The 16299-nt window shown below is 40.5% G+C and overlaps 1 protein-coding gene across 1 annotated transcript in view; it reads right to left on the bottom strand.

Annotated features, from left to right (window-relative positions):
• KCTD1 (potassium channel tetramerization domain containing 1) overlaps positions 1-16299 on the bottom strand; it is a 130024-nt gene that overhangs the window by 50215 nt on the left and 63510 nt on the right.

Raw genomic sequence — 16299 nt, 5'->3', positions numbered from 1 at the left:
ACAAAATTCTTTAATGAAATGGAAAAACTAATCTCCAGCTTTATATGGAAAGGAAAGAGGCCTCGAATAGTTAAAGCAATATTGAAGAAGAAGAGGAGCAAAGTAGGAGGCCTCACACTTCCCAATCTCAAAACTTACTATACAGCCATGTTAGTAAAAACAGCCTGGTCTTGGTTCAATGGCAAACACATAGACTAATGGAAGAGAATTGAGAACCCTGAAGTAAATCCATCCATCTACTGGCAAATGGTCTTTGACAAAAAGTCAAAGTCCATTCAATGAGGGAATGAAGAGTTTCTTCAACAAATGGTGCTGGCAAAACTGGATATCCATAAACAGAAAAATGAAACAGGACCCGTATCTCACTTGATACATAAAAACTAACTCAAAGATCAAATACCTATATATTAAAGCTAAACGTATGAAGTTCTTGAAGATAACTTAGGCTCCAAAATAAGGGACCTAATTTTCAGCATAAATAGTCGCTCAAACAAAACTAAAAATGCACAAATGACAGAAGATGAATTAGATAACTGGCACCTCCTAAAACTTAAATACTTATGCCCATTTAAAGACTTTACCAAGAGAGTGAAAAGAGAGCTTTACAGACTAAGAGAAAAAAAAATCTTTGGCAACAACATATCTGGTAAGAGCTAATCTTTAAAGTATATAGACAACATCAACAACTCAACAACAAAAAGACAATTCAATCCAAAAAATAGGGAAAAGATATTTTACCAAAGAGGACATTCAGGTGGTCAACAAATACATGAAAAGATGATGCTTGCAATGACTAGCCATTAGAGAGCTGCAAATCAAAGCTACAATGAGATACCATCTCACCCCTACAAAAATGGCAATGATCAAAAACCAGGAAACAACAAATGCTGGTGAGGTTGTGGGGGGGTTAGATCTCTTATATATTGCTGGTAGGACTGTAAAATGGTACAACCACTATGGAAAGCACTATGATGTTTCCCCAAAAATCTAAAAATAGAAATACTTTATGGTCCAGCAATCCCACGTCTCGATATGCATCGTACAGATGTAAGAGCAGTGACACAAAAAGATGTATGCACACCTATGTTCACTGCAGCATTATTCGCAATAGCAAAGAGATGGAAACAAGCCAAGTGCCCAACCGATGAATGGATAAACACATCGTAGTACATACATATAATGGAGTACTATGTAACTATAAAGAATAATGAGGAGTTTGTGAAACACCTTATAAGATGGATGAATTGGAGGACGTTATACTGAATGAAATACGTCAATCACAGGAAGACAAGTACATGGTCACAATTATGAAATGTCAAGAACTAGTATACACGTAGAAAACAAAATTCTTTGATGGTTACCAAGGATAAGGGGGAGAGGGTGGGAAAATCACTTTTTGTGCTCCCTTAAACAATAAAGGTATCAGACACTTGTTCAGGTGATGGGAAAAACAAGACCAAATATAGGTGAAGTCAGCACAACTTGACGAAGGTAAATAAAGACACTAAGAAGTACACAGAAAAAGGGACAATTCTGGTAAATACTACAACATATACAATTTTGCAACAACAATAAAACCAACCAAAAAAAAAAAAAGTGTGTGTTTACGTGGGTAGATATAGATGCATATATGTGTGCAGAAAGGCATATGTAAGTGCACATGCATGTATAGCTGTGTCTGCAGGCCTATGTATATACATGTTTGTGTGAGCTGCATATATATCCACTTATATAACAAACCACACACCATTTGCTCACCCAGAGAGTTTCAGAGGCTCTCTAGACATATTCAAGCAACTCATGGGATTAGTTTACTAGGTTATAAGGCTTGGGACCATAGTCTCGGGGGTTAGTCAACTGGCATAATACTGTTCACAGAGATAATGCTTTAGATTGGTGAATAGCATCTGGGGTCTTAAAAGCTTGAGAGCAGCCATCTAAATGACAACTACTGGTCTCTATTCATGGGAGTATGAGAATGAAGGCAACCAAAGGCTCAAAGAGGAAACTAGTCCACAGGACTAAGAACTACATGGTGTCTGGCTACCAGTACTGACTACTCTGACCAGTGACCTGATAGAAGGCCTTGGATAGAATGAGAGAAAAATGTAGAATAAAACTCAAATTCCCAAAAAGGGCCAGACCAACTGGACTGATAGAGACAAGAGGAACCCCTGAGATTATCACTCTAAGATAACTTTTTAACTTGGATTTGAAGCTATTTCTGTAAGTCATCTTTCAGCCAATAATAGACTGGCTTATAAAATAAACAGCATCATCCCTGAATATTGTGTTCCCTTAAACAATTAACTATTTGAGACCAAATGGTCAATATTTACCAAAGAGCAAAGATGAGAAGGCAAGGATGAGAAGGGAAGTTAGATCAATGGAAACACAGCAAACAAAATGGAAACAATAAAAATGCTGACGCATTGTAAAAACTAACCAATGGTGTGGAACAATCTGTATAAAAACTGCTAAAGGAGAACCTAATTTGCTGCATAAATTTTCACCTGAAACAACATTATTTAAGAAAACACAATTTCAGTGACCAATACTTGCAAAATTAAAGGAAATTCTTACTAGAAACAGTATCTCAGTTCATACCTAATTATGTATTTCCCTCCCACTGAGATGAAGGGTGAACATAATTATCTCCACATCAGCTAATAAGAGATGAAGGAACAGAACCCAGAATAGGCACTTAATCATGGATCAGGTGTGATTTGTGATGCTGAAGTGAAAGTCGGCTTCTAAATTTAAACTAAATTATCAACTCGATTCTTTTCTTGAATATTCAGATGAACAAACAAAAATATTTCTTCAAAAAGGAAAAAAATGTAAGACTACAATGATCTTTAGACTTAATATAAGGGCAAACGTTCTATGTACAAATGCTCTGTGCATGTCCAATGCACACCTGTTAATTTTGTATTATTTTTTGTAACAGCCGGTACCACTAACTGAAATATTGCTTATTGCTTCTTTACTTGCTTTATTGTCTGTCCTCCTCCCCATGTAAACTACCAGAGGGAAAGGACTTGTTGCCAACTATATGCCTTGGCATATGGGGAGCATCAGTCAATTTACCAAATGAATGAAAAAATGTGACAGGGAAAAAAAACCACAGGTACTGTCAGGCCATCTTTTCTTCACATTATGCTCCAAGACAAGACTTCATGAGTGAGATTACTTTAAGAGCCAGGCCTGTTTTTGTCCTCTCGTGGCAAAGGAAGTCTGCTAAATCGACTGGTGGTGCAGCTTAAGTTACCGTACAGGCAACCAATTGCTGTGCAATAGATTCTAACTCACAGTAACCCCATGGATGTCAGAGCAGATCTGTGCTGCACTGGGTATTAATGGCTGGATTCTGGGAAGCAAATCACCAGGCCCTTCTTCCAGGGCCCCTCTAAGTGGATGCGAACCTCCACATTTCCAGTTAGCAGCTGAGCTCTTAACCATTTGCTCATCCAGGGACTCCCATGTTACTCCTGTTGTTACTAGGTGCCGTCGAGTTGGTTCTGACTCCTTGGAACCCTATATACAACAGAACCAAACACTGCCTGGTCCTGCGCCATCCTCACAATTGTTGCCACTGTCGCAGCACCTATGTTAATCTATCTCACCGAGGGGCTTCTCCTTTTTCACTGACCCTCTACTTTACCAAGGAGCTCTGGTGGCATAGCGCTTAAGCCACTTGACTGCTAACCAGAAGGCTGGCAGTTCAAACCCACCAGGCACTCCTCAGAAGGAAGGTTGGGCAATCTACTTCTGTAGTGATATCGCCTTGGAAACCCAAGGAGGGGTCGCTATGAGTCGGATCCCATTCAAGGGCAATGAGTTTGAGAGTTTCTACTCTACCAAGCATCACATCCTTCACCAGGGACTAGTTCCTTCTGACAATATGACCAACATATGAGAGAAGTCTGGCCATTCTCATTTCCAAGGAGCATTCTGGCTGTACTTCCTCTAAGACATAATTGTTTGTTCTTCTAGCAGCTTATGGTACATTTCAATATTTTTTACTGACACCACAATTCAAATATATCAATTCTTCTGAGGTCTTCCCTATTCATTGTCCAGCTCCCACATGCATATGAAGCTATTGAAACTACCATGGCTTGGGTCAGACTGGCTTTTCAGAACTGAAGAGAAAAGTCCATTTTTTTTTAAAGTCTTTGAAGCCAGTTTCATTTTCTCTTTGCCTATATAACTGACGTGCAATATTGGAAAAGCAATATTGTGAGATGAAAAGAACAGAAAGAGAAGAGGAAATTTTCCCTTTACCCTGGAGAAACTTTTCATTTTTATTTACCAGATGCTTTTCCTCCTTTTAATTCTTCCACAAACTAATTTTCTTTTTTTAAAGAGCAACCAAATCGTACCAGTCAAAATCGCTCCCTATTAGTTTTAACATTTTATGTATTTCTGTAGACGTTTTTACAGCAGCACAGAAGTGTTCTCTTCCCATTTGTGCTGAGATTACACCTAAATTTGATTTCTGTTGTTGGGGTCATGGAGTCGATTTTAACTTATAGTGGCCCCATGTTACAGAGGAGAACTGCCCAGAGGGTTTTCTAGGCTCTCATCTTGATGGGAGCAGATTGCCAAGTTTTTCCGCTGTGGAGCCACTGCAGGGGTTTGAAACACCAACTTTTTGTTTAGCAGCCGAGTGCTTGCTTGTTGGACCACCAGGGCTTCTAAGATTTAGTTACACTTATCTTAAAAAAAAATAAAATAAAATAAAACCCAAAACCTATCCTGTGAACTTTTGACATAAACACTGAATTTTTAAAAATGGTCTAAAGAGCAAAAACCAAAAACCAAACACTGCCATCAAGTTGGATCTGACTCATAGATACCCCTCCTTGGGTTTTCAAGGCAGTATCACTGTGGAAGTAGATTGCCCAACCTTCCTTCATGAGGAGTGGCTGATGGATTTGAACCGCCAGCCTTCCGGTTAGCAGTCAAGTGCCTTAGGCACTATGCCACCAGAGGTCCTGATCTAAATAGTAGGTCATAATAAAAAGTATCCTGTTCAATACTATGCAATAATTCTGAATGACAACTTGGAGAACTGTTAGGCAAATAAAATGTATTTATTTTGGGGCTCTTCTGTTGTGATTTAGAACCATGGGCTTGAATGGCAACTCTGCTGGACCCATGTCTAGGGACCGTAGTGTTAAACAAAAACCACGAAGTTATAAAAAGTCACAGCTCAGGACCTCCAGCTCTAACAAAGGATTACAACAAGCCCCCTAGGGTGGCCTGCAACAATGGCGTGGAAATCCAAACTATGAAACTCAGTAGTCCTCAGGGTGTATGCGCCATCCCTTCATACTGCACCCGTCTGACTTTCTGTGCAGTGCAGCTCCCGTAACAATTCTGTGCTGGTTAACACTGCCAGCGTGAAGCACTCAAGGGAATTTGGTCCCGGCTGGTAAAGCATACATGCTTGGCGTCTCTGTCCTGAAGCTTCAAATACACACCCCTTGGGTGGCAACGGCTGTCAACTGCAAGGCTGGGAGCAGAGTTGCTTGAGTTTTGCAATTACCTGTATATGCCAGTGTGCTTAGTAACTCCGATGCTATTTAGGAGAGACCAATTTAGCATAATCTACTTATGTGGGAGTTAATTCATGTACTGGGTTTGAAACCTACACAACTTCTGTCAAGCAGTCAGATTGGATGACTGAGAGGACTGTAACATTCGAGCTCGCCTTTCACCCCCAGGTCACTGGCTGCAGTGTCGGATTACCCAATAAGCAAGGTAAACACGGCTTACTTGTGCTTATTTATTAATCTGTAGTGAACAATTTCACATTTTTCCCATCATAGATTCTGCTTCTAGGTATAGTTAGCATCTGTGTCTTTCCCAACCCCACAGCACCTTCCTATAGAATCAAAGCTGCTTTTCCAATTTACAATCCTTAACAGGGCTAGAGTATCCAGTAGACAAGGGAAGCACAGGCTTACTTGTCCTCTCTTACCAATCTGTAGTGAATACTTTCACGTGGGGTTTCACCACATGATGGGGTGAAAAATACGTGAAACTGTTCACTACAGATCAGTAAACCTGTGTTCACTTTGCTGTCCACCCCTGCCTGGCTGACGTTCAGCTTTTAGTTAAGACTTCTGCCTAATCACCACCCAACAGGTTCTGTTAGCAGCAGCAACCCAGTTCCTGTTTTAAAGTCTGCACCTGAGTAAGCATCATATACCTGCTATGAATGTTTTTTTTTTTGTTAGAGTAATAATAAAGGATGAAATAGACCTATGTTTGAACTCAAATATGGGTCTTTAAAAGCAGTCCTAGAACATATAAATGTTTTATTATATCATATGTTGCTAAAAAATATTTCAGAATATCAATGGCAATTTTTTTTAAGAGGCCAGATAATTTTGTACCAATCTTACTTACTTATGACAAAAATTATTTAGATACTCAGATATTAACAAAAGGTGCCTGGATTCTTGAATCAGCTGTAATCGGGTCTGTCCTTCAAATTTGCAGGGCCTGAGGTAAGAGTACTAATGGAGGCCTACCTACCATATGTCTGGGTATTTACATGTTATAAATCAAGTTAACAAACTGTTAAATAAAACATGTTCTATCATTGTACATACATTTGTAATATTTTCTTGATGGTGATATGATTTCCTTGACTTTTTTTTAAAAAACTTATCTGATATAAATTTATTGCAGATCTGAACTGGGTATTTTTGTGATTATAATTCAAAATAGCAAACAGAATCAGAGGCTGGTCGAATCTTTGGAAAGTAAAAAGTATTTATCACTGGCTCAGTGTATATCATAATCTGTCTCAGAAACATCTCCAAAGAATAGTTTTATATCTTATACAGAACACTGGTAAAGACAGATTATACCACTGATGTATGCAAGGAGCTCTGGTGGCACAGTGGTTAAAGCATTTGGTTGCTGTCTTAGGTTACATTCTCTGGAGAAGCAAAACCAGTAAAGCTTATGTGCCATCGAGTTGGACTTGACTCATAGTGACCCCTCCTTGGGTTTCCAAAGCGGTATCACTATGGAAGTAGATTGCCCGTGTGTGTGTGTGTGTGTGTATGTATAAAAACACAGAAAGAGAAATTTATCTCAGGGATAAATTTGTTGTAGAAGCTGGCAAGTCCCAAGTTCATAGGTCAAATGTCAAGCTGGAGGCCTTTCCTGACTCACACAGCAGCAGGGACTGATGAACACAGATCTGCAGGCAGTGTAACAGGCAGCTGACTTCAGCAGCTGACAAATCCAAGACTGGCAGACTGTTGGCTCATAAGCTGGGAAGGCAACAATTCAGAGATCGGCAGGTAAAAGGGCCGGCCTTTGGTTCAGTTCTGTTTTGGTTACTTAGTGTGCTCTGACAGGAATATACTACAAATGGAATGGCTTTAACAGGAGTTTATTCTCTTCTAGTTTTGGAGGCTAGAAGTCTGAGTTCAAAGTGCCAGGCTCTAGGGGCTGGGTGAAAGCCCCTCGACCTTGGGCTTCAGCTCTGCCTCTTGCTCCAGACCCACTGAAGACAGAGGCATCTCTGCACTCAGATAGATACTGGTTGCTAAGGCTAACAAGCCCAAGGTCGACAGATAAAATGGCACAGTCCCAATGTTACCAAACCACATGGCAGGCCATTAATTCAAGTCCATTGAAAGTCCCAAGGTCGGCAGAGCATGGCAGGCTGCTAAACATGGCTACATGCAGGGTTCAAGCGTGCCATAAGTGAGAGACCATTCCTAAAGCTGTTTCTTATATACGGGAAGCAGGCCACATACCCAAAGGCAGCTACTCAGCGGCTCACAGTAGATTCCACCATGGACCTGATTACCAGTCTCATCATGGGGAATACTATATCCAGCTGCCCAGCCACTCAACCAGGCCTAGCCAAGTTGACACACAAACTTAACCATCACACCTTGTTTCTGCAACTGGTTACATGGTCATAGCTGGTATTCAGAATCACCTTCTTCCACCACCCATTCTGTATTCCCCTTGTCCTCAGCAAGCACTCAGCTGGTCGTGGTTCTTTGCCGAATGGGGTGACCTTCATTACTAAAGGATCTGGGCCATTAGTAGTCATATCATAATTGGGTTGCTGTAGTGTTCCCATTTACTTTAATCACAGGGCATGGCAGTACTAAGAGATGTCCTAAAGAATATCCTGTACTCCAGATAGAGTCTTCTTTACCTCCATTATGTAATATTAATCCAATTTCCCCTTGGTGACCATGATCAATCACACCACACAATATAGGAACTCCCTTCTTTGCCTGTTGATCCAGAAGTACGAGGAGTCCAAAATGGTGGGGTGGCATTCTTAACTTCCAGTTCAATGGAATCAGTATTTTGTCTCCAGGTGGTAGTGTTCCTCCTTTTGGGACTAAGATCTCCAGAACCACAGAGCACAGCGTCAAGGGACAGGAAGCAAATATTTTTTGAGTGGGTCACTAGGAGTAATAGTGAATGGTGCCACTCCCATTTCCATCCTTTAGTTCCTGGACTTGTGAATCCTGGATATTGGAGAAACAGTACCATATACTGGATGCTGGTTAGAGCATATACAACCTCCTGGAGAATATTACCCCACTCCTAGTACCAAATTCTGTCTCGGTTCTCTACCAAAAAAGAAAAAAAAAAAGAAGAACCAAATCCACTGCTGTCAAGTAGGATACAACTTATAGTGACCCCTCCTTGGGTTTCTGAGGCAGTGTAACTATGGACGTAGATTGCCCAACCTTTCTTCCAAGGAGTAGCTGGTGGGTTTGAACCACCAACCTTCTGGTTAGCAGTCAAATGCCTTAGGCACTATGCTACCAGAGCTCCCTCTTGGTTCTCTAGTGCTACTATAACAGAAATACCACAAATGGATGGCTTTAACAAACAGGAATTTATTCTTTTACGGTTTAGAAGGCTAGAAGTCTGATTTCAGAGTGTCAGTTCTAAGGGCTGGATGAAGGCCTCTTGATCCTGGGCTTCAGCTCTGCCTCCTGTTCTGGCTCACTGGAGCAAGTTAGAGGTTTCTTGTGACTCCTGCAGCTGCTGGCTGCTGATCCTGACAAACCCAAGATTGACAGGTAAAATGGCACAATCCCAAGATTAGCAGGCAACACAGGAGGCTACTGGTTCAAGTTCAGGAACTGGAGAAGAAGGTTCAGACAAACCCAGGATCCAAAATGTGCCAAAAGCTAAAGATCTTCCTCAAAACTTCTCCATACATACTGGAAGCATGCCCAAAGGCAGTTTCCTTTAATTGATTAACATCTCACAGTAGATTCCACCATAGAGGTGATGACAATCTCATCATGGCCAATAACTACATCCAGTTGCCAAGCCACTCAGAACCATGACCCAGCCAAGATGACACACAACCTTAACTACCACATTCTACCCCTGCCAACTTGGCACCTGTATTTCCTTCACTGGATAGTTCTGAGAATCCTCATCCATTTGAGGGATCGTGATCTCAACCCCTTGGCATGGCAACCCTGCCTCTTTACTTTTGGGCAGTGGATATGGCCCATCCCACTGGTATGGCAGCTCCACCCTCCAGAATTGAAGATCTGACTCTAAAACCTAAGAAGCTGTGGTGGTTCCACCCTTTGATGCTCCAGAGGTCACGGTCCTACCCTTTGAGACTGAGGCAACTCTGCTTCCTGTTTTCTTGGTCTCTAGAAGAACTCAGCCTGGCCTCTGCCCTATTCCAGCAAATATTATAAAGCTCTTCAACTCTACCAATTAGTTGCTAATTAGTGGCAACCTATTCTTGCAGGAAGCTCCTGCTCAGAGGCTCTCTTGCTTGGTGGGCTGGCAAGGCTGTTGCTCTGTCTCTTGCTGGTCTCTCATCTCTGCTGCTGCCATCTCTCTGCTATGGTCTCAGCACAGAGATCTTGGGTCTAAGGATGTGCTCCACTCCTGCTTCCACATTTTAGGTATCTGTTATAGCAACACCCCATTCTCTTGGTACCAAATGTCAGGTTCTCTAGAGAAGCAAAACCAGTAAAGATATTATATGTGTGTGCGTGTGTGCATTTGTGCATGTGTATGTGTGCACGTGCGCATGCATGCACTCATATAAGGATAGAGAGAGACATACACAGAGAAATTTATCTCGGGGAAACGGCTCACACAGTTGGAGAGGCTGGCAAGTCCCCAGTTTGTGGGTCAAATGTCAAGCTGGCTCACACAGCTGCAGGGGCTGATGAACACAAGATCTGCATGCAGTATAGCAAGCTGCTGACTTTGGCAGATGATGAATCCAAGATACATCCAAGGTAGGTAAAATGGCAGATTATTGGTTCACAAGCTGTAAGGCCAACAATTCCAAGATTGGCTGGCAATACTGCAGGCCACTGATTCAGCTCCACAAACCAGATGATGATTAGCTAGATCAAGAATCCAGATTCAACAGGAAGTCTGAGAAATTTCCCAAGACATCCATATACTGGAAGCAGGCCACACCACTGAGGAAACTCTTTGAACTGACTGACTGCACAAAGCATATCCTACCACGGAGGTGACTACTTTACATTAGATCTCATCATGGGAACAATGGCACACAGAATCATGGTCCAGCCAAGTTGACACACAACCTTAACTACCGCATGTGATAACCAAAAGGCTGGTGGTTTGAACCTACCAGCTGCTCTGCATGAGAAAGCTGAGGCAGTCTGCTTCTGTTAAGATTTATAGCCTTGGAAACTCTATGGGGAAGTTCTACTCTGTCCTACAGGGTCACTAAGAGTCAGAAGCAACTTGATAGCAGTCAGTTTGGGTTTGCAATACTTTAATTTGAAAGCTTCAGTTCCCTTAGTTAAAAATCACTTGATGATGGAAAAGGATAACAATGTGAATGATTAAACTTACTATGAAATGTAAAATTAAGTTAGTTTATTGAATTACTACTCAGGGCTTGGTGTTAGTGGCTGTCCAGTGGGCCCCCTGCTCGTGGTGACCCCATGCATGAAGGAATGAAATGCTGCCAGGTCCTGTGCCAGAGCCATGATCGACTGTATTGTGATCCATAGAGTTCTGATTGGCTGATTCTTGGAAGTAGATCATTAAACCTATATTCCTAGTTTCTCTTCGTCTGGGAGCTCTGCTGAAACTGTCCAGCCTCATAGGAACACTCAAGCCTCCATTGACAGATGGATGGTGGTTGCATAAGGTCAGGAATTCCCTGGTCAGGAATCGAACCAAGGCCTCCTGCATGTGAGGCGAGAATTCTACCACTGAGCTACCAATGCCCAGTACCTACTAAATTACTGCTCAGGGATTACTAGCCAAGAATGAAAAAGCACATGGACACACACACACACACACACACACAGTGGAGCCACTGATAACCTTGGGAATTAAAGAAATGAAGATCAAAAGATATTCTCTTCTGGTGAAATGGCCATTATGATACAGCATAATATATTCTTTGAGGGAAAGGAGAAACCCAAGTTCACTTAGACCATATACATACATCTTGGTATTGTTCAAAGACAGATGGTAAAAATCAGATCCTCTTAGAAAAAAAGCCAGAGATTGTAATTTTATTAGTCTGGGATGGGCCTGGCCATGGTTCTTCTTCTTCTTTTTTTTTTTTTTTAAATGTTAGGCCACAAAGTAAGCCTCAATAAATTTTCTTTCAATTTTTTTTTTTTTTTTATTGTGAGTTGGGTGAAAGTGTACAGAGCAAATTCATTTTTCATTCAACAGTTCGTATACATTTTATTTCATAACATTGATTGCAATCCCCACAATGTTAACAGTTCCCTTCCCACTTCCTCCCTGCCGTTACTCTTTCCCTGTGTCCTTCTTTCCCATGCATTCCTGCCCACTGAGCTTTCTCCCTGAGCAAATGCTGCCCTTTTGATCTCCCTGGTGTAAATCTCCTTGAAGGCCTGTCTACTATTTGGCTGAAAGTTAAGCTATGGGAGTGAGTTCAATTCAAGGCCTGAAGGGTGACTAGCGGTCATAGTATCAGAGATTTCACCAGTCTCTATCAGACAGTAAGCCTAGTCTTTTATGATTTTGAGTTTTGTTCCACATTTTTTTCTCACTGTATCCAGGTTCTCTTATTTTGATCCCTTTCCAAGCAGTTGAAGTGGTAGCTGGGCACCATCTCGTTCTTCTAGTTTCAGGGTCATACAGACTGAGGTTCACATGGCCCACTTGTCCTTTGGACTAATTGTTTCCATGTGTCTTTGGATTTCTTCATTCTTCTTTGCTTCAGATGAGGACAGACCAATAGTTGCATCTTAGATGGCCGCCTGTAAGCTTTTAAGACCCCAGGTGCTACTCACCAAAGTAGGATGTAGAACTTGTTTTTGTGTAGTAGGTTATACCAATTGAGCTCGATGTCCCCCAAGACCATCATCCCAAGCTCACAGGCTCAGCAACTCACTCCCTCAAGGTGTTTGGCTGTGGTCAAGAAGTTATCATAACATTGTTCCATTAGCTCTAGTGTATATATGGGCATTCTTACAGCACATACGAATACATACATAGAAACATCATCTGCCAAAACTTACAAATGGTCATGGGTAGGTATATTCCCTTTTGCCTACCCATACTGATCATTTAGCCTGTCTACCTATCCATTCACCAGTAGATTAATGTTTGCCATTACTGATAATGCAGTGTATGTAAAAGTGTTTACCTTTGTTGTCTTTAACTCTTGTGCACCCCTCAATGTCTTCCTTTTCCTTAGTAGTATTGTGTTGGTCACTCACTTTTGGTATATTGACTTTCCCTTCACCCAAATCAATACTTGTCTCTACCTATCTAGCAATTTTGCCTCCTCTCCCCCTGTAATACGTAGTAACTAACAAAGATATTTTCCTACCATATGTAAACCTTTCCTTGACTTTTTATAATAGTGGGCTAATACAATATTTGTCGTTCTGTGATTGACTTATTTCACTCAGCACAATGTCCTCCAAGTTCATCCATGTTATGAGGTGTTTCAAGGATTCATTATTCTTTACAGTTACATAGTATTCCATTGTGTGTATGTACTATAGTTTGGTTATCCGTTCATCCACTGATGGGCACTTACCCTGTTTCCATCTCTTTGCTATGGTGAATAGTGCTGCGATGAACATAGGCATGCATATATCTATTCACGTCCTGGCTCTCACTTTTCAGGATATATATCTAGTAATGGAATTGGCTAGATCAAATGGCAGTTCTATTTCCAATTTTTTAAGGAAGTGCCATACTATTTCCCACAGTGGTTGTGTCATTTTACAATCCCACTAGCAGTGTATGAGAGGTCCAATCTCTCCACATCCTTGCCAACATTTGTTATTTTCTGTCTTGTTCAAATTTGCTATTATTGCTGGAGAACTGATACCTCATTGGTATTTTGACATGCACCTCTCTAACAGCTAATGATAGTGAACATTTCTTCATGTGTTTATTGGTCACCTGAACATCTTCTTTGGTGAAGTGTCTGTTCATGTCTTCTGCCCACTTTTTAATTGGACTGTCTGTCATTTTGATGTTGAGGTGTTGGCATTTTCTATACATTTTAGAGATAAGTCCCTTGTCAGATATATTATTGCTGAATATTCTTTTTTTCCCAATCTGTAGATACTCTTTTGGAAAAGGCTTTTGATGCACATAAGAATTTTTAGAAGATCCCAGTCATCTAGTTTATCTTCTGCAGTTTGTGCATTTTTTGTTACGTTTGATAGTCTATTATGGCATATATTACGGCCCCTAAGCTTGCTCTTAATTTTTCTTTGATTAACTTTATACTGTTAGGTTTTACATTTAACTCTTTGGTTTATCTTGAGTTTGTTTTTGTATATAGTGTGAAGTATGGATCTTGTTTCATCACTCCACAAAAGGATCCAGCACCATTTGTTAAAGAGCCTGTCTCTTTCCCATTTAATGGATTTTGGCCCTTTGTCAAAGATCAGCTGACCACAGGTGGATGGATCTATTTCTGGAGTCTCAATTCTGTTCTCCTGGTCTATGTGTCTGCATTTTATCAATACCAGGCTGTTTTGACTATTATGACTGTATAGCAGGTTTTGAGATCAGGGAGTGTGAGACCTACTACTTTGTTCTTCTTCAGTAGTGTTTTGCTTATCCGAGGTCTCTTTACTGTCCATGTAAAATTAGTGATTGTTTTTTCCATGTCCTTAAAGAATGCTGGTGGAATCTGGATCAGGATTGCACCGAAGCTGTAAATTGCTTTGGCAGTATAAACATTTTCACAATGCTCAGTCTTCCTATCCATGAACATGGTATGTTCTCCTATTTATGTAGATTTCTTATAGTTTCCTGTAGTTTTCTCTGTATAGGTCTTTAGTATCTGGGTTTTTTTTTTTTTTTTTTTTTTTTAATGCTTCCCAGGTGCTTCTAAAGTTCAACCATGTAGCTCATCATACCACCTTCCAGGATGATGTTCTAAAGCCAAGAAACCAAAAACCAAACCCACTGCTATTGAGTTTATTCCAACTCATAGTAATCCCCATTGGGTTTCCAAAACAGTAAATCTTTACAGAAGTAGATTGCCTCATCTTCCTTCCATGGAGCAGCTAGTGGGTTTGAACCACCAACCTTCTGGTTAGCAGTCAAATACCTTAGGCACTGCACCACCAGAGCTTTTTAGCCAAGAGGGTCAAATATAGATAGAATTGGAAAATAGAGTAAAGGTTCTTTGCAGGTCCTTTGAAATTATACAACAGTCTTTTAAGATCTACAGTCTTCTCTATCTTTGACTAGTAAAACTTGTGTATGGGTCTCATGAGACTGACTATTGCCTTGAAATAAACATCCAATTACTTAAAACAAGAGAAAGCAAAGCAATACACAATGGCAAACTCAACATCTAGACCAGTGCTATCTGACATCTGCTTTAGGTGTAAGCAACAGAAACAGAGGGTACTTTGTAAGGCTTATTTCCAAAAGTCTTGACATATGCTTAAAAGTATCTCCTAACAATAAAAGTGATCGTGGAACTCCTTCGCAGGTCTCTAACAAGGTAGCAAAAGCAACCTCGGTGGGGTATTTAGCATCAAGGAAGCAAGAGGCCACCAGATCAGGAGACAAGTCTGTAGTAATCCAGACAAAAGTCCAGAAATAAGGTTATTTCCATGGTCTAGGATACGAAGGAATAAAATATATTTTGGATCTGAAAGACAGTTTCAAGAGAAATCATTGCTGGGTTTGGAAGAAGATGAAGTATGAGGCAATACTGTATGTCAAGAGTAGAGTCTTGACATGCTTTTCATAATCATATTTAATCCTCCTGATAACCTTGCAAGAATATGTATTTGTGCCTATTTTATAGGGAAAAAGACAGATGCCCAGAAACTGAACCTATTCAGGGCCAAACAACAACACAGAGCCATTCAAACACAGGATTAATGAAACGAGTTATTTTTGATACTGCTTCCATGATACTCTGGCCCACCAGGGACAAGGAAGCCTAGGGAAAGGTTGGGCAAGGAAGATGGACAACTCTATCTTTGCTAATTCAGTTGGTGAAAGAGAAATTCAATTGATGATACACAGAGTATCAGACTGGGGGTTGGCTTAATTAAATTTGTTTTTAAACATTTGTGCATAGTTCTCTGCCATCCAATAGAAATACAAAGTGAAATGTACACATAATTTTAAATTTTCTAGTAACCACATTTTAAAAAGTAAAAAGAAACAGATAAAATTACTTTTAGTAATATATTTTATTTATTATCATCCCAACATGAAATCAGTAGAAAATTATTGAGATATTTTACAAATTTTTTGTACTAATTCTTTAAAACTTGGTGTTTTATTTTACACTTAACAGGACATTTCAATTTGGAGACCAGCTACATCTCAATGCTCAATAGCTGCATGTGGTTAGTGGATGCCTATGAGAATGCAGGTGTAGATAATACTAAAATCCACATAATTTGATGCATGTTTCAGGGTGTGGATAACAAGGGACAAAAAGAAGACTCTTAGAAATATCCATGAATACATGACTATGAGACCAGAAGAACTAGATGGTGCCTGACTACCAGTGTCAACCACTTAGATGGGGATCTATGTAGGAGATCCTGGATAGAGAGGGAGAACAATGTGGAACAAAACTCAAAATCATTTGGGAAAAAAAAGGGGGGGGGTGACCAGGTTTGTTAGTCCGATAGAGCCTGGTAGACCCACTGAGACTATGGCTCCTAGCTGTCCTTTGGGTCTAGAACTGAACCCACATCTGTGGCTTCCAGCCAAACAAAAGACAGGCATATGAGCTCAACATTTACCTGAGGTAGATATACTCCTCGGAGAGAACAATCA

The sequence above is a fragment of the Orycteropus afer genome, unplaced genomic scaffold (assembly GCF_000298275.1).
Source record: "Orycteropus afer afer isolate SDZICR_OR568_19922 unplaced genomic scaffold, OryAfe1.0 scaffold00030, whole genome shotgun sequence".
Lineage (NCBI taxonomy): Eukaryota > Metazoa > Chordata > Mammalia > Tubulidentata > Orycteropodidae > Orycteropus > Orycteropus afer.
The sequence above is the reverse complement of the archived record's forward strand: the minus strand, read 5'-3'. Positions and strand labels throughout refer to the sequence as shown.